Source organism: Schistocerca gregaria, chromosome 1 (assembly GCF_023897955.1).
Source record: "Schistocerca gregaria isolate iqSchGreg1 chromosome 1, iqSchGreg1.2, whole genome shotgun sequence".
NCBI lineage: Eukaryota > Metazoa > Arthropoda > Insecta > Orthoptera > Acrididae > Schistocerca > Schistocerca gregaria.
The window spans coordinates 536,079,994-536,100,791 of NC_064920.1; positions in this window are offsets into that span (position 1 = coordinate 536,079,994).

Genomic DNA, 20,798 nt, shown 5'->3' on the forward strand with positions numbered 1-20,798 from the left:
TTGGCTCCAGTCTGCCATCAGCAATGGAGGGTGGATCTTCGCTAATGCCAGCCATTTGTGTTGGCGATACATCACTTTTACTTAAACTGATGGACTGACTTTTTTCAGTTTCATAAGCATTTTATTTTCATCTGTTATTATTTTTATGTTGTAATTTGATCTACTGACACATTCCATGACCTTGGAGATTTGCTCCTCAGTTTGGTCCTACGGAACTTGAGACATGCAAATAAAAAAAAAAAAAAAAAAAAAAAAATGATAAATCAGGAAAGTGATTAAACACAACTCTGCCTAAGATCCGGAAACTAAAGCCAACAGACAATATGTCAAAAAGTGGCCACTGAAGCCTCAATAGTTTTGTAATTCTTTAACTGTTAGATTATCTCAGGCTCTTGTACTCCTCACAGTGTGGTAGCCACATACTGTTCATCAGCACACTCTGTATTGCTTAATACTTTTGGAGACAGAGGTGCACATATCAAGTCCCTTGCATTATATTTTTATGGTTCGTAGGAAGGTATTATTTATCTGCTAATTCTTAAAGCTTTTTGTGTCATTTCTCTCTGATAAATATTTTTAGTTTATGACTTCTCATGGTGGAATTTGTTCAGTTCAATAATTGTACATCACTAGAAATGAGAATATATACCGCAAAAAAATAGCTAAGGGCGACTCATGGACCTCATTTGGTATTAAGTAAAATTGGAATAATATTTGTTGTGTTATTTATTTTACTTATCACTATAATTCTCCACAATCAGTCTTAAAATTACTGATAAATATCTTCTCTCAAAAGCCAAAGAAATTACTGTCATTCTGATACTGAAGATTTAGCCAAAGGAATGTGTGTGAAGCTTAATGCTGTACAGCTGGGGAAGTCAAGAAGAAAAATTGTGTTTTAATCTCTCGAGAGGCTCTATTGCAGTCGCTGAAACCATAAAACTGACAATGTGAACATGGCTGTGTGTAATTAGTGACACTTGATACATTCACATGAATGCCATCAGACATGGCTCCAGTGATGTACTGAATTTCAATAGTGTCATACACAATTCCTAAGTTAAGGCATTGTTTCTGTATTGGTTAAATTTTAAATTGAAGGGAAAAGGTCGGAGTTATATGGTGCATTAGTACTGGGATTCTGAGAGATGGTTTCAGATTAATTTTTTGCAATATATGAGAGTTTGCATTGCAAGATTTACTGTGAATATGGCATAGAAATTTGATCTCAGGAATTTTAGTCTCAGCTAAATGACATCCATCATAGCTGAATAAATACAGTGTTTGTTTATTTTCATTATGTGTATGTTCTATTTATGCTAAATTTATGTGTCTCTGTATTAATACTGTTATTTTATATTATTTTTAATCCCTGGAACTGTGAAAATATATGACACACATTTGTTAAATTACAGTTGTTATCCAATCATTAAAAGATCATAGATTTACAAAGATCTATCATTATTTTAAGAGATACAATAAAAATATTCAAAAGTCAGCTGAAATTTGTGATTCTGATCTTGATCGCTGTTGCTGACTTTGACAATTCTAAAGTAAATAAGAGGTTCACTTTTTCATAGTGCATTTGTAGTCAGTCTGCATTAATGTTATGGTAATTACTCCAAATATAATGCCTTCATAAAAGAAAGACTGTATTTATTCACTTGAATATTTTGTATTTGGGATGAATCACATAAGATGTAACCTGCCTTTTATTTAATGAACATTTTAAGATATTTAAATATTTGCAGCAAATGATACCACAAAACGTGGCACACAATTTTGCTGCTAATTCATTTATCAGCCAAGATTTGAAGGAAGGGTGTTTATTAATGGAAATATGTACTTTTAAACAGCATTAAGAAATTCTTGAATAAGACAGTTTTAGTGATATAATGTTTGTTAATATTGATGCTGAAACTTTTTGCAAAAATATGCAAGAAATGCTCTAAAATTGAAAGGCAAGGGGCCAGAAATGGCTTTGTGATGTAAACACTGGTTAATGGGGCTATCATCTGGCTCCATTATTGTACATGACAAGAAGGTAGGTCTATGTGAGTAAGATTTAATATACAAGGTGTCTAACCAACTTGTATATGTGCTCTCCTCGTGGCAAATGCAGTATCTAGTTGGTGTTCTAGTTTGGTCAAAATCCATCCTAATATGTCAATATAAACTGTTTCAATAGTTGCCATTATTGTTGCCTACCAGATGCAGTATGTTTTGGCTTGTCATCTGGTTTGATTCACTGTAGCAATTGCAGTTTGTACAGAAACAGGTGACCACACTTTCAGAGTACCTGGTGCAGTTCCTTTGTGCCATTTGAACTGACTTCTGTGTTGAATGCTGGAAAACCTGTTGAAATATCTATGTATCTTTCTCACTTTCTCCTTGACTTGCCTACTGGGGGCTTCAAATCCACACCCTCTGTTTCTTATGGATGGCCAAGACATTGGTGGTTGCACATAACACATTCCAAAATTTCTATGAACTTGGATGTCTGACTGTGTTTCAATAAGCCTAGCCACACTCTGTTCCTTTTCCTATGCATACTTCATTATTCGATTCCTTTGTGGTGGTCCTACCTCCCTGCAACAACAAAGAAAATTCTTTTTTCAGTTATGTTGCTTATGTCACGCAGAAAGGCAAAATATATTTTATTCATTACTTTATACTTAAAAAAACTTTGTATAAGCGATGCTGAACAGCTTTTAGAAAGGTCCGAAACTGCATTGCAAAATATAATGCTGTACTTCTATTTTATTGACAATCAATTTCGACCCAACATCGGACCACCTTCGGGTCTCCTGCACCATAAGGAGAAAACTTATTTTCTCCTTTTGGCGCAGGGTACTCAAAGGTGGTCCAATGTTGGATCAGAGTCTGTTGTCTTCAATAAAAATAGTAGCAGAGCTGTATATTTTACAATTCAATTCATAACTTTACTTTTTTCTCTAAGTTAATCACAAGTTGAGTTTTATGACGCTGGAGTTGTAAAGTACGTTTCGAAACAGCCCTGCTTTATAGAACATAGATATAGAATCATTTAAGATTGTCGTAAATTGAACTACGTGCTAATTTCTAGCATGTTGGAAGGAGCTTAGGAATGTGTGCACAAATTCATGTTTAAGTGAACAGGTTTCGTGGAAACAAGTAAACAGCCAAAAGGCTTGACACAGCAGCAGTACTTGGCACGAGGGCCTCGCTTGGCAGAGTTTACATCAGAGCAGCCAATTCTGGCTGCCTTTTCTTTCAATTTGAGCACATTCCTTATATATTTTGTGCAAAACGTTTCAATGTCAAAATAAACAACCTTTACATAGATGTATTTGTCTTTTCAAGAGCTTTTGAATGCCATTAAAACCTAGGAGTATTAACAATACAACAAATTTATGTGTCTCTGCATACTATCTTTCGGCAAAAACTCATTTGTGTGTGTGTGTGTGTGTGTGTGTGTGTGGAGAGAGAGAGAGAGAGAGAGAGAGAGAGAGAGAGAGAGAGAGAGAGAGAGAGAGAGATTTCCAATAATTGCTGTTACCCAGATTTCTTCCCACAACAATGTAAACAGTGAGTGAATTCCATGTGATTTATTGTTGAGTGGTATGAAGAGATATGAAGATACATCTTCTGCTCTCCCCAGGAGGCCCTGGTGGAGGTAGCTACCAGTAGATATACCTTCTTTTGTAACAGTATATTCTGGATTACTGGAAAGAGTGTTTGTACAGTACAGTTTTTGTTTGTGTTGTGGGGTAAATACAGGAAAGGAAAGATTGGAAGCAGGTAACCTCATACAGCCCTCCTCTTGAAGAACCTTACACTTAATTTCCACGTCTGATGGACATATTACCGTAACAATTGTTCTGTAGTCTCATGACATGGGCAGTGATGGAGAGCTGTGAATTTTAATTCAGACAGTTGGCAAGCTTTTTAAAAATGTCAGGAAATTTTAGTAGATAATCCGTTTTTAAGAGTTTTGTATTGTTCGGAATTGTTTCCTGTCATTGAAGGCCTAATTTGAGAGGTATCAACAACTACTAGCTTTAAAATTCCCATATGCAACTGTACCACATTGTGTTAGATACTGATACTGATGCAGACCATTCCATGTGTCAGAACACAGTTGAAATCGCACTAGGTCGTCTTTGACAGGATCTCACTACACTTGAGATAGGTTTTTTGAGTCTTTCTGCTTTCAAATACTTGAGTGTGTCATGTCCAAGAAATATGCAAGAAGTCTAAATCTGGAAAATCGAAGCAGGTTAGTGTGGTCTTGTTGCCATTTAATAGTGTGATGGTGCACACACTACTGTGGAGATACCCTCTCATTCATTTATCCCAATGTTGTTTTTAAACAAAGTGTGTTTGTCGCAGTCACTTTTGTGTGAGTGCTTGCATAGGTAAAATGTAAGATATGCTTATTGGTCTGCACTATGTATCTTATTGCTAAGTTCCAACAAAATGTCTGACAGTGTCTTATATCAATTGAAGAAATAGTCTTTCTGGAAAAATTAGTCTTCGAAATAATCCTGATATACCTTCAGAATATAGGCTTTATATCTGCCCCAAAAGTGTGTGGTGCTTGGACTGTTGCATGTTGTATGTGAGGTACAGATTTTGTTGTGGTCATGAAGTTCAAGCCCAGAATATGCACTGTAAGCTTCTACTATAAAGACATGTATTGTTTCTTTGTTTCGGTGTCATAAGACAACCACTATGTAGCAAAATATGTTTATTTCACTTTAATGAATAACAACTATACTTCACAAGATCTATAGCATAATAAAATTCATAGATCTGTCATTCAAACTCATAAATCTTAATTTAATAGAGAGAAGTATTTCTAGCTTGCAGTGAAATAGGCTATACAGATATTTGTGATGACACTTCCTGCTTAACATGCTGTCACTCTCCTACTCGTTGACTAATACTCAGTAATGTCTTTCATTATAGTTTGTGGAAAGGTTGTTCACATCATTTTTAGTTGGAGAAATGTACAGTATGAACACCCTTCCTCTTCCTTCACAGACTATGGAACTTCACATTTGGAGTGATTGCATGCCTTGGCAGTACAGATTTCCTGGGAACATGCTACTCTACTGTTTCATTTTATGATGATGCCATTTTCTGAGGTATAATATTCCAAAAGTAAAACAGTCTCCCTAATTGGATATCAAGGTCAGGATTATTCAGGAGGAAGTTGTCATTAAAAAAAAAAAAAAAAAGTATTGTGTTCTGTTGATAGGAAAGTGACAATTCTGTTACGAGTATAAGATACAGAAAAAATCTAGGTATCAATTTGATGTTTAACATGAGCCAGCATTCCAATTTCTTGTATATTAATCCAACACTATTTTTGTCCTCCCCTCCTCTGTATATTACCTCTATTCAAAATATTTTTTTCCTCTAAACTTCGCATAGTCCTAAAACATTAATGTTTGTGGCTTCATTTCTCTTATCTAATTTTCCAGTTTTATCCATCTGTACATCATTCTTAAATGCCACAGTCCTAGTCTCAATCCAGATAAAAAAAGCACTCCATCTTCAGGCCACGAGTAGCCTACCGGGACCATCCGACTGCCATGTCATCCTCAGAGGAGGATGCGGATATGAGGTGCATGAGGTCAGCACACTGCTCTCCCGGTCGTTATGATGGTATTCTTGACCGAAGCCGCTACTATTCGGTCTAGTAGCTCCTCAATTGGCATCGCGAGACTGAGTGCACCCCGAAAAATGGCAACAGTGCATGGCAGCTGGATGGTCACCCATCCAAGTGCCGGCCACGCACAACAGCGCTTGACTTTGCTGATCTCACGGGAACTTGGTAAGTCCATGTGCCCTTAGAAATGATCACCGCACATCATTGGCTGCCAGTACAATATTTGAACAGGTTTTGTCACCCCGCCTCTCTACTACATGGATATGGCAAAAGAATTTTCCCTTCTTTGAATCTAGGACTGTTCCATCATTTCGTACACACTCTAGAACTTCTCGGTGACACTACAGTCAGCTGTTTTTGCACCGTCTGCAGCAGATTCAAGATTAAAAACTCCTACACTTACAATGAGTAGTTGATTTTGACTAGAAAGTCACTCGTGTCAAACAGGCTTAAAAATGAGTTAGTAGGTAGTCTTCAACAGATTGAGCTACTCAGCTGTGATCTACTGGACATAGGCGACAGTATGAAGGTGTAAACTTAAAATTGCCTTGCGCCTGTGGAACTAGGCTGTGTCTCGTTGCCTCATGCATAGTTGTCACTGTGCGGAACCAATGACAGCTGGATGGACTGTGGAGGTCAGCAGTTTCCTTGGAGTCGACTGCTGGCAGCACTCAGGGTTGCTGTTGTGGTTGATGTTGCCCTTTGCAGAAAGGTGAGTGACTTCCAACATGGACAAGTTTATTGAGAAGGAACTTTCTGGACCTAAGAAGAGAGCTAAGGCAGATGAAATAACATAGTTGGCAAGCTGCTGTAATGAGAATACCACAACTTGAGTAGAAAATGAGCCACTGAAGTTAGAACTGTAGAAAATTATGCCATTTTAACGCCTAGGCATGGGCAGTGTAGTTGAGAGACAAATGAATAATGGCAACAAAATTAATATAGCAAGTAAAAAATGAGCAATACTTTTTTTTTCTTGTAGTGTAAAATCAGTGATGATGTGAAATGGTGCAACAGATATTAACTGCTGTCATCAGTTGTCACCCAAAAAAAAGGGAAAATCTGCCCAACACAGACACATGAAACTAAAAATATAGTTACTGGGAATAGCTTCAATAGATGACACTGCAAATTAACTAAACTGCAGCACCCCCTAACTTTTGATCTTCCCAATGAGAGGAATCACCTCAAAATAATGTAGAAATGGCATTCATAAAGTTTTACTTACCTCCATTCTGAAATTAAGTATGCAGCACATGCTTGTACTACAGGTACATAATGAAATTAATGAAATCCCCACAACAAATTGCTGTAGCACACCGCTGGAGGGTCGAAAGCAAAATGAACAGCCCACTGACAAAGTGCAATAAAATAAAAACTGGCCAGGTACGAGTAAGACTCACGCACTGTGGCTTCTGTACAAACTTAATAAGTGTACAGGGTGTTCATTTTAAGTAAAGACATTGAAATATCTTGGAAACTACACATCAGATCAAAAAAAGTTATAATTGCAATTTCTGTGTCTCCGAGGGGGACATCCAATGGTTCCACACTCGACCCGCCACCCCACCTCGTGCGTGGGTGGTGAGCAACTGTGAAATCTTCAATGGCAATCCCCATTTTTTATTGCAAATTACTATTCTACGGCAGAACCTGCATACATTTTGTCTGAAACATTTTCTTTGCTTAGTCACAGAAGGTGGGAAATGGGTGCACAATCATAATTTACAACATGCTACTCAATGGGCCTTGAAACTCGAATAGCACATGGGACCCCACTTCCAGGCCAGTATTTTATAACTTCTAATAGGAAACCCCATTTTCAGCATTGTATTCCTGCAACATATTGTACAGGGGACTAGATGCACCGCTGTGGCCGTGTAGCAAACTACAACACAGATAGTACACTGCAAATAGTGGCTCTAAACATTACATTACTTGTGCAGTGTTTATTTCGTGCACACATACCTATAATCTGAAGAGCCAACGTGCAAGTGAATGTAGAATTTTGCAACCACAGAAGGAAACATTTAAATTATCCTGATTTACAGTGCTCTCGTTTGTTCTTTTACAAGGTTGTGGACGCCTTTATATCTGATGGCAGTGCACAGACTGGTAAAAGGAAATGAAGCAAACATGTTGCAGGAGAAGCTAATGAAATAGCTGTACCAGATGTAAGGCACCACAACCCACGGGTAAGAGCACAGCAATTGCACCGCACTTTCAGTATGTCTGCAGGTAGTATTGTCACAATGCTGCATTGGTGTAAGTACCACACATACCGCATGTCACTACTTCAAGAACTTCATGATGCCAATTTCCATAACCAGGTAGTGCTTTGTGAAAGAGCACATTAACAATCACAATTTATCCTGAGGTTCTTCGCCAAGGTAGTGTTTTCTAATGAGCACATTCACAAACATGGTAGTGTTAATGTCAATTCACACTGGTCGTCATGTTGCATCCCGTCTCGTCCCATCAAAACTTTCTACAATGCATTTCAAGTGGTGGCATCCACACTGGCTGTCCTGTCTCATCATGTCATGGCACCATCAAGGTTTCTCGGCAAGAAAGTTTTGACATCTGACGTCATCCATCTGTTGTTGATCACGATTCCCAAGCTCATTTTCTCCCAATATACAGCCATTCACAAATCTCCATATTTCATTTCGTTGTGGCTTTAGTGTTTAATTTCTTATTTCTTTTGTTAAAATGATGGAAGATTAATTGAAGCAGTGAAGGAGCAGTCTGAATTGTATGATGTGAACATGCTAAATTACTTGTCCTCTAACACATTTATAAAGTGGATTTTTATACATACCAGTACGGTAGTTAATATTTTACAACAAAATGCATGAAGTTTACCTGCAACTTGAGGTGAAAAAAGTACTGTGGGTAGAATCAGATTGATTAGCAGGTGGGATTTTTTGTATTGTATTAATTGACCCAAGTAATCGTAATGGTGTACAATTTGCACATATGGAATTGGACAAGTCAGCAAACATTTTTAAAAGTAATCAATTTTTACAATTTTAATCATTTCACAAAAATTTGTTCAATATAACGAAAAGGTAATAAAAATCATAAGGTACTTCCATTTGTTAGGTGGGTTGTAACTTCTTTTTGTTATATGTTAAAATGCAATGGAACATAGTGAGAAAAAATTTGAATAAATACAGTCCAGTATATTATCTACTTGAAGGAAACATGCACTATAATCAGGCCTAAGTGATCAGTTATTAATAAATTAGTTATCATTTCATACCTTTTTCAAAAAAATCATTTACTGTGTAAAGTTTTGCCCCAAAAGAATTTTTTTTTAATGTACATGTGTAAACTTGATTTTTTTTAAATTTGTTTATTTATTTTTTTATTTTTTTTTCGACTGCTAAGTTGTTATACATCTGAACCCCAACATGTTGGACACTTTTTTGGTAACAAGTTGTTCTGGTCTTAATCATATGTAGGTCAGACTGCTGTCTTGTTTCATAGCTACGAATGTGTTCATTTAATATTAATGGGCTGTCCTCACTTAATAGGTAGGTTTTAACAAGTGATATAATACTGTAAATGTAAAAAAAAAGAAAAGAAAGGAAAAAAGGGGGAGGGGTGTATCTCTGTTGCAGTGTGAGTTATCCCAGAATATGATCCCATACTGTAGTATGGATTGAAAGTAAAAATAATATATTTGTGTAAGGACTTATTTGGTGACTGATTTGCTGAATATAACATACTGTTGACAGAGTATTTGAGATACAAGTGAAATGACTGTTCCATTTAAGATTTTCTTCAAGCCATATACCAAGAAACTTAATGGAGTTCACAGTGGATAGCTCTTGGTTGTTTAGGAGCAAGTCAGATATTTCTCATTTTTGAGATGAGAGGCTGAAACTTATGTATGTTGTTTTTTGCACATTTATGATGAGATTGTTCTCATTGAACCATCCACTCAGTGATGACATAAGTGGTGTAATCTTTTGATCATGGCCAGTTTTGTCTGTGCCTGTTACCAGCATACTTTTGCTGTCTGCAAATAGTGTAGTATTCCCTGAACTAAGGTTTTTGTTTATGTCATCAATATATAGCAGAAACAGTATGGCACCCAGAATTGAGCCTTGTGGTATACTATATTTAGAGGCATTTTATCAGAGCAGTGCACAGTGCACTGATGAACATGAGTACTCTTTTTTTCAAATTTCATTTCAACTTCTTACACTCCATTTGACAGGCATGATTCTAACTGTTGGTTTGTGGTTCCTCTCACACCTTTATTAGCTGACTTTCTAAGGAGTATGGTGTGATCAATAATGTCAAAAGCTTTAGACACAAAAAAATTACCAGTGGTAATTTCTTTATCATCTAATGATTTTAAGGTTCGGTTGATATATTCATACACTGCTGATGTTGTTGTTTTAGCTTTTCTAAATCCATGCTGGTACTCCAGTATTAAAGAGAATCTGTTAATAAAACATTCTAATCTGGTGTAAAACGATTTCTCAAATATTTTTGAAAATGTGCTGAGCTGTGTTATTGGACTGTAATTAGCTACATCATTTTCTGGTCCCTTTTTGTGGAGTGGGTAACTTCACAATATTTAGGTCAGGGAAAGTCCATTACTAAAGGATGCATTAATTATAAGAGTTAAGGGTTCTACAATGCATTCCCCACAATTCTTTACAATAAAATCTGGTAAGGCATCACTGCCACTGGATTATTTATTTTTTAGTCTTTTTATAACAGTGAGCACTTTAGTGTTTGAGGCAATCTGTATATTTTCAGGCATTTGTAGCATTTCACATAGGAATGGTCTGTATGAAACCTTCAGACACTGAAGTTGTTAGTTTAAATGTGTATTTGCGACAGGCTTATTTATTGTTGATTAGCTATCTCTGTTGTATGTGAAACTCTTTTTCAGGCCAAATACGGGATGCAAAGAAAACCAAGAAATCTTGAAGGGAAAGGTATTGAGGGAGACATAACTATTGCACAAATATTTACATCAAACTCATGAAACTTAACCTTGACAAACCAATTTTTCACAGGACATGATGGCAGCTCATAACACTGCATTTCTATTAGTAATTTTGGGTGCAATTTGACATAATAAACAAAACAAAAATTGATGGTTCGACTTTCTAAAATGTAAAATGAAGATTCCTCTTCCTCGACTTCATTGTATAGGATGTGAAATTCCCTTTCTGAACCAAGTAATGACGTTTCTCAGATCCACACTATTTTTTGAGTTGTTTTGCACTTCTGTCTTCCTTTTTTATTATACGAGCAATCCCTGCAAGCTGCAAATGATTTGAGTTCAATAAATGTCATTTTTGTACAAACGTGGACTCAGATATCCGTCTATATAGGCTACCATGCACTTCACACATAAAAAAACAGTTGAAAATCATCTTGCGAAGATAGCTGTTTCCTCAAAAAGAATAAAAGAAAACAGTTGAGGACAGCCAAATGAGTTGAGATCATGTGACTTGAATTCACTTGTCATGTCATGACATGGTGGGCAGCAGCATGAATACACGTTGATGTGATGGTGCTGTGATGGGACAGTGCTGTGATGGCCAGTGTGAATTGGCCTTTAACTGGCATAACAAGCATTATTAGAAGGTACTCAATCCCCATTGATTATGGCAAGTTGACTATCAATATCCTTGGTTGGTTAATGCATGGTATGGCAGCATGGAGAACAGACTCACTGGTTTGTATTTTATCAGTGTCATTTTGAATGGACACAAATATTGAACATTTTTGGAACAAGAACTACTGGTACTACCACAGGATGTTGTGCTGGATGTTCGACAACATATGTGGTTTCAACATGACGATTGCCCAACACATTATACAATTGAAGCACTGGAAGTGTTTGACCATGCTTAATTAGTTGGTAGATTGACAGAAGTGGCCCTATTGATTTGGCCCGCTGTGTCACCAGATTTCTTTCTGTGAGGGTATTTAAAAGATAAGGCACACCAGTAAGTGCTAACAAGCTGTGAAGACATGGTCGACTGCATCAGAAAGAACTGTGCTGACATTCTTGCAGACATGCTTTTGTTCTATGTACAGCCATTGGAAAAGGGGATCACTAAATGTTTTGTCTGCAGGTTGTGGTCTAGTGGCTATCATTGCTGCCTCTGGATCACAGGATCCTGGGTTCGATTACTGGTTGGGTTGAAGATTTTTTTCTGCCCGGGGACTGGGAGTTTGTGTTGTCCTCATCATTTCATCATCATTCATGAATGTGGCAAGATTGGGACTTTGTACAGGCACTGATAATCACGCAGTTGAGCGCCCCACAAACCAAACATCGTCATCTCTAAGTGTACTGAAGTTGGCAGTACCATGTTTGAATGCTTACTCTAATTGTAAAAGCAGAGTAGCATTCATCTCAAGCCACAGGCACAGTGACATGTCAATTAGTCCCTTGTTCAATATTTTGGAGGAACACAATGTTGCAAATGAGGTTTCCAATTAGAAGTTATGAAATATTGGCCTGTCCTATCCTTGCAGTATGGAGGTGGGATCTCACATGCCATTGGATATTCAAGGGCCAGTGAGGAGCATGTCATAAGTTACGATTGTGTGCCAGTTTTATTCCTCCTGTTACAGTGCCATCTGTGGCCAAACAAAGAAAATGCTTCAGACAAAATACATGTAGATTTAGCTGTAGAATTTCAAAATGCAGTAAAAAACGGGGTTAACACTGAAGATTTCAAAGTTACCCCCTGCTACCCATGGATGGGATGAGATGGGAGGGGGGGGGGGGGGGAGGAGGGGGTAAAATGGTAAAATAGTGTAAGTGTGGTATCATTGGATGCCCCTTTTGAGATGAACAAATTGGAATTATAACTAGTTTGATACGGTACATAGTTTTCAAGATATTTCAATTCCCTCAGTTAAAATGAACGGCCTGCATTACAGGTCATTCATTCTGGGAATTAAGGATGTTGACAATTTTTGCCTGCTATCGACACTGATACTGGAAATGTATCAGTCTCATGGATTCCAAGACTTTCAAGAATGTTTTAACCTCAAGTTTGAAGTCAGATTGCAAGCAAAAAAGAAATATGCCTATTTTTGTGTTACATGATTACAAATCAACATTTTTCTGATTTTTTTAGTTTACTTGTCTGTGATACCTTGCTTTTTGCCAAATTTCATGATTTTAGGTCAACAGGAAGTACATGATTGGCTTTGATAAGTGATTTTTTGAGTTTCAAAATATGTGACACAAGTGACCATATCTTTTGATTGCATTGACTTGGGAGCTCTGTGACCCTTAATATGCAACATAAATTTCAATTTCATCAGTCTATCCATTCCTGAGAAAAAGAGTGTACTGAGTGAGGTGGCACAGTCATTAGTACACTGGACTTGCATTCCATGTCCAGCCATCCTGATTTAGGTTTTCTGTACTTTCCCTAAACTACTTAAGGTAAATGCCAGGATGGTTCCTTTGATAGGGCATGGGCAACTTACTTCCCCTTACTTCCATAAACCAATGGGACTGCTTACCTTGCTGTTTGGTCTCCTCCCCTGAATCAATCAACGAACCAAAAAGGTTTTTGAACTGTCAGATAGATTTGTATATCAAACAATGCCAGAGGTGAACTAAATTACAAATGACAGATAAAAACTTTGGGACTGACCTGGGAGTGTTGTTTGCTAATTTGTTAATTGCATTTGAAAAGTAACAATCAATGCTGATTTGGTGGAAGTGTGCAGCAACAATGACAGGGCATAGGTGGTGCACATGCTTCCAGTGTAGTGAAACAAGTCAGAATGAAGCGACAAACAATATCTTAGTGAAGAACCATGACTTGCTAGAGAAGTGGTAATCAAAGGTGTAGTACTAACGGGTTATGGCAGTAAGGAGCAGGCTGTTGCGGGAGCAAACCTGCCAAAATCTCACGATAACATTACAGGAAGCTAACTAAACAAAATGTTGTGGGAAGCTGTTCATGGGGATGTTACTGCTTTGCAGCAGCATCCCACCTCATTCTGCACAGAATGTATTCAGACATGCTGTTTCTCTGAGCTAACAAATTTTCTTCAACTGCTGGAGTCTCATGATAAGGCACCCGGTAACTGTTTCCTCTTTTCTCACATGAAGAAACCATTGGTTGGAAGGCATTTCTGGAATGGCAGTGAGATCATTTCAAGGTGGAATATTTCCTGAGCAACTTAATTGCAGATGAAACTTCCTGGCAGATTAAAACTGTGTGCCCAACCGAGACTCGAACTCGGGACCTGTGCTTTTCGCGGGCAAGTGCTCTACCAACTGAGCTACCGAAGCACGACTCACGCCCGGTACTCACAGCTTCACTTCTGCCAGTATCCGTCTCCTACCTTCCAAACTTTACAGAAGCTCTCCTGCGAACCTTGCAGAACTAGCACTCCTGAAAGAAAGGATACTGCGGAGACATGGCTTAGCCACAGCCTGGGGGATGTTTCCAGAATGAGATTTTCACTCTGCAGCGGAGTGTGCGCTGATATGAAACTTCCTGGCAGTTTAAAACTGTGTGGTAGAGCACATGCCCGCGAAAGGCAAAGGTCCCTAGTTCGAGTCTCGGTCGGGCACACTGTTTTAATCTGCCAGGAAGTTTCATATCAGCGCACACTCCGCTGCAGAGTGAAAATCTCATTCTGTTAATTGCAGATGTCTACAACCAGTGTCTCCCTCATGTCAAGTACCATTGGGAATTAGTCACATTGAAGAGTGAAATGTAGAGAAAGACTAACACACACATTAGCAAGTTCCTTAATCACAGCAGTTTTGTCCAAGGTGGAAACTAAAATTTTGGATTATCCTTTGAAATGTCCCTTTTGACATGGAGGCACAGCAGTTTAGAGAGATTGTGTATAAACAAAATATTGAAGGAGAACTTGAGAAGGATTTTTCTGACTCCTAGTTTATTCTGAAATTTAAGACCGAACATAAGAAGATAGATCATGGGAAGAGGAAGCAGAGTCCAGTGGGCACACCATGTTCGAGAAGAGGAAGAGTGTTTAATGCAAATCTGAACTACTACCCAACACATCAGATACATCATGGTAGATGTGCATGCACTGAGATCGAGAAAAGTCATTCACTACTAAGCCAAAATGATAACATGTGTCTACATATACAAGGTGGTCCATTGATAGTGACCGAGCCAAATATCTCAAGAAATAAGCATCAAACAAAAAAACTAGAAAGAACGAAACTTGTCTATCTTGAAGGAGGAAACCAGATGGCGCTATGATTGGCCCGCTAGATGGAGCTGACATAGGTCAAACGGATATCAACTGCATTTTTTAAAAATAGGAACCCCTATTTTTTGTTACATATTCGTGTAGTACATAAAGAAATATGAATGTTTTAATTGGACCACTTTTTCCACTTTGTGACAGATGGCACTGTAGTAGTCACAAACGAATAAGTTCATGGTACCACGTAACATTCCACCAATGCAGATGGTATTTGCTTCGTGATACTTTACCCGTCTTAAAATGGACCGTTTACCAATTGCAGAAAAGGTCGGTATTGTGTTGATGTATGGCTATTGTGATCAAAATCCCAACGGGCATGTGCTATGTATGCTGCTCGGTATCCTGGATGACATTATCCAAGTGTCTATACCATTTGCTGGATAGTTACATTATTTAAGGAAACAGGAAGTGTTCAGCCACATGTGAAACATCAACCACGACCTGGATCAAATGATGATGCCCAAGTAGATGTCTTAGCTGCTGTCATGGCTAATCCGCACATCAGTAGCAGACAAATTGTGTGGTAATCTCAAAAACGTCGGTGTTGAGAATGCTACATCAACATCGATTGCACCCGTAGTGTATTTCTATGCACCGGAAATTGCATGGTGACAACTTTGAACGTCATGTACAGTTCTGCCACTGGGGACAAGAGAAATTACGGGTCGATGACAGATTTTTTGCACGCGTTCTATTTAGCGACGAAGCGTCATTCACCAATAGCAGTAATGTAAACTGGCATAATATGAACTATTGGGCAACGGAAAATCCACGATGGCTCTGACAAGTGGAACATCAGTGACCTTTGCGGGTTAATGTATGGTGTGGCATTATGGGAGGAAGGCTAATTGGCCCCTATTTTATCGATGGCTATCTAAATGGAGCAATGTATGCTGATTTCCTAAGTAATGTTCTACCAATGTTAGTACAAGATGTTCACTGCATGACAGAATGGTGATGTGCTTCCAACATGATGGACATCTGGCACATAGCTCGTGTGTGTTTGAAGCAGTATTGAATAGCATATTTCAGGACAGGTGGATTGGGGTGGATTGGTCATCGAAGCACCATACCATGGCCCACACATTCACTGGATCTGACGTCCCTGGATTTCTTTCTGTGAGGAAAGTTGAAGAATATTTGCTATTGTGATCCACCAACAATGCCTGACAACATGCCTTAGTGCATTGTCAATGCATGTGTGAACATTACGGAAGGCGAACTACTCGCTGTTGAGAGGAATGTCATTACACATATTGCCATATGCAGTGACGTTGATGGACATCACTTTGAGCATTTATTGCATTAATGTGGTATTTACAGGTAATCACACTGTAACAGCATACATTCTCAGAAATGATAAGTTCACAAAGGTACATGTATCACACTGGAACAACTGAAATAAAATGTTCAAACGTACCTACGGTCTGATTTTAATTTTAAAAACCTACCTGTTACCAACTGCTCGTCTAAAATTTTGAGCAATATGTTTTTACTATTACAGTGCCATCTATCATGAAGCAAAAAAGTGGCCCAACTAAAACATTCATATTTCTTTACGTACTACACGAATATGTAATAAAAATGTGGGTTACTATTTAAAAAAACGTAGTTGATATCTGTTTGATCTATGGCAGCGCCATCTAGCGGGCCAACTATAGCGCCATCTGGTTTCTCCCTTCAAGCTAGACAAGTTTCGTTCTTTGTAGTTTCTTCATATGACGCTTATTTCATGAGATATTTGGCCCAGTCACGATCAATGGACCACCCTGTATATCTGAACTGGAAGCATGTGCTGTGCTGTGGAAAGGAAACAACAGCACTAGGGCAAATTAAGACACCAAGATTCAGCACAAGCTATCGATCATAACTTTAAAGACAAGGAACACTAAAATCCATAGTTAAAGTGTAGTCAAGTGTTAGAAAAGGATGGGAACCATACCCAAAACATAATATCAACCTCAGTAGAAGAGGTGTCAGTGTATCGTGAATTCATGAGTGACCACAGTAACAGTTCAGACAGGATAATCAGTGTTGCACAGTGTTGACAAAAGAGGAAAACATGCTCAGAATGAGCAGATGTGAAATCAACAAGGACAAAAAGTAAATTTACAGGAAATCTACAAAGGATGAGAATAGGCAATTCACGTTGCCAGATTAGAACAAATATCTAACAAGCTGGTCAACTTACAGAAGGGCAAGAAGATTCTACTAGAAGGGTTGAACTGCAGAAAAAAGAGTGCAGTAATCTTAAGCAGCAGTTAAGGTCTGTGGCAGATAGGAATGGAGAACTAGAACTGATATGTGGCACAGAATGTATACCTTGGCCTATGTGGTATATCATACAAAATTGTTTTTGATCGATAACATTTCAAACATCATCAACTGTCAAGTGAGCACATTACAGCATCACAGCCATAAAGAATTATGTGGCAGCATGGCAGAGATCTAGCAGCAGTCAACACAATAATTATCAATGAATACTCTCTTTTCGTGTAGCCTATCCCTGATGTTATTCAATCTATATATTGAGCGAGCAGTAAAAGAAACAAAAGAAAAATTTGGAGTAGGAATTAAAATCTATGGAGAAGAAATAAAAACTTTGCAGTTAGCCGATGACATTGTAATTCTGTCAGAGACAGCAAAGGACCTGGAAGAGCAGTTGAACGGAATGGACAGTGTCTTGAAAGGAGGATATAAGATGAATATCAACAAAACCAAAATGAGGATAATGGAATGTAGTTGAATTAAATCAGGTGATGCTGAGGGAATTAGATTAGGAAATGAGACACTGAAAGTAGTAAATGAGTTTTGCCATTTGGGAAGCAACATAACTGATGGTGGTCAAAATAGAGAGGATATAAAATGTAGACTGCCAATGGCAAGGAAAGTGTTTCTTAAGAAGAGAAGTTTGCTACCATCAAGTATAGATTTAAGTGTCAGTAAGTCTTTTCTGAAAGTATTTGTATGGAGTGTAGCCATGTATGTAAGTGAAACATGGATGATAAATAGTTTAGACAAGAAGAGAATAGAAGCTTTTGAAATGTGATGCTACAGAAGATTGCATGGGTAGATCACGTAACTTATTAGGAGGTACTGAATAGAATTGGGGAGAAGAGTAATTTGTGGCACAACTTGACTAGAAGGAGGGATCAGTTGGAGGACACATTCTGAGGCATCCAGGGATCACCAATTTAGTATTGAAGGGCAGCGTGGAGGGTAAAAATAGTAGAGGGAGACCAAGAGATCAATACACAAAGCAGATTCAGAAGGATGTAGGTTGCAGTAGGTACTTAGTGAAAGAAGCTTGCACTGGATAGAGTAGCATGGAGAGCTGCATCAAACCAGTCTCTGGACTGAAGACCACAACAACAACAACTCCATTTTCTCCTGAAACTGGAGAGAACCAATTCACGAGCAAAGAGAACTACAGAGCAAAGATACAGATAAAAAAGACAGAGATAGGATAAATTTCCATTTTAACAGGAGAAAGTGAGGAACTAAATCTTGAAACTGAGAAGAAAAAATCACACAGACATTAACAGCAACCCTGTTGACGTGCATGCCTTCCATCTGCACTTACTATACAGTTATCGGCCAGAACATTATGACCATCTACCTAATAGCCAGTTTGTCCACTTTTGGCACACATAACAGCAGCAACGGATCGTGGCACGGAAGCAATGAGGTCTTGGTAGGTCACTGTAGGAAGTTGGCACCACACCTGCACACCCAAATCACCTAACTCTCATGAATTTTGAGGATGGGGCAATGAGCTGTGGCACCATGTTCAATAATTCGCTAGATGTGTTCAATCGGGTTCAGAACTGGCAATCTGAGGCCTCAGCACATCAACTGGAAGTTGCCATTGTGTTTCTCAAACCACTTCCTTCACACTCCTGGCCTTGTGAAATAGTGCATTATCCTGCTGAAAAATGCCTTTGCCATTGGGAAACATGAGAGTCATAAGGGGCGTACGTGGTCTGCAACCAGTGTACAATACTCCTTGGCCATCATGGTGCCTTGCATGAGCACCGGCAAACCCATTGATGCCCACATGAATATTCCCCAGAGCATAATGTAGCTGCCACCAGCTTGTCTCTGTCCCAGAGTACAGGTGTTAAGGAGCTGTTCCCCTGGAAGATGACAGATTCATTGCCCTCCCATCAGCATGATGAAGAAGGTAGCAGGATTCATGAAACAGGGGCATGCAATGCTCTGCGACTGCACCAATGACCAATGTTCACTGCTGATGGTCACATGTCCATTTCAGTTACAGTTGTTGATGTGTTAACAAGCAAAGGTTGTTGGTTCCAGAGGCCGCTCTTTAGGAGTGTTCAGTGCACCTTGTTTTCAGACATTAAAGTTTGATGTTATTTCTGCCACAGTTCACTGTCTGTGTTGTCTTACCAGTCTGCCCAGCTTACAACATCTGACATCTGTAATGAAGGGTGACCACTCAAACCCACAAAATTTGGATATAGTTTCATCTTGGTTATGCCAAGTGTTGAAGACACTCATCACATCACTCCTCAAATACTGAGAAGTCATGCAGCTCCCGAAATGCTCATTTCGAGCCTCCAGGCCATCACTATCTGCCATTGGTCAAATTCAGATAGATTGCATGCATTCACCAGTCTACACACAAACAGCACATTAATTGATATGATATGAGGCACTGTGTGTGTGTGTGTGTGTGTGTGTGTGTGTGTGTGTGTGTGTGTGTGTGTGTCTGACTAGCTGTCATTCCTCACCAGCTGATGCTGCTATCACCTGGACGGGCTTATATCGACAGTAGGTCAATCCTCATAATGTTCCAGCTGTTCAATGTATATATAAAAGGCACATCGCCCAGCCCAGACCTCTAAAGACAGAAACTTGAAATTTAGAGAGGGTACTGATCTTGTACTTTAGGCATCATTTAAGAAGTATTTTTTGAATTTCCACCCCCTAAGGTGGTGAAAAAGGGCATGTAAGGTTGTTTTGAAAGTATATCACTATTAAGGCAATTTTGATAGGGGATGAATTGTTCTATGAAAGTATTTCATTATGAAAATGATTTAAAGCTAAAACTACGAAAATTCGACTTTGGTTCCTCAGTTGGGAATAACTGCATTTGGAAATTCAACCACTACAGAGGTGAATTATGGGAAATATGTCATATTTTTGAAGCTAAATCTGTGAAAATTTTATTTGGTTTTTCTGTCTGAAATAAAGAGACACATTTCACTGTTTTTAGAAATGTTTAGAAGAAAGATGTAATGCAATCCTTCAAACATTATATCAGTTGTGTGACGGAGTCAAATTGTCGTTCCATCACATGGGCCCCATGTATTTATAGAAGGGAACCTTTCAGGAGATCTAATCATGAAGTTAAGTAACACATACATAAAGAGAAAAATCTGTCACCAAAATTAATAGGGTAAAAACAGCACGAGCACAATCTGATAGGTGGATTACTTACATTCAGGGGCAGCATATATTTAGGAGCAAACCTATTGGCTTGCTAAGTGGATTATGAGTCTCTGGGGATAATCTGCCCTTCTGAGAAACCTCCCCCCACCCCTGCCCATCCCCTTCCCTCTCCCCTCTCCCCTTCGCCCTTCCCCACCCCTCTGGGAACTCCTGTACACTTCAAGGCCTACGTTATTCGAATAGCCCCCTCCCACTCTATCAATTTGATTGACTAATTAACTACATCAGTCAATCAACCAACCCTTCCCCATCTTGGAAAACCATCAGACATCTCCTCCCCTCCTCCACCTGGAAATTAGCGAGAAAAAGACTCGCTTCATTGGATATTTGGTGGAAAATCAATTGCAGTTTATGGAATATTGCTTAAACAATTTCTGGTTGTCAAGCCACTGCGTTGAATATTGTT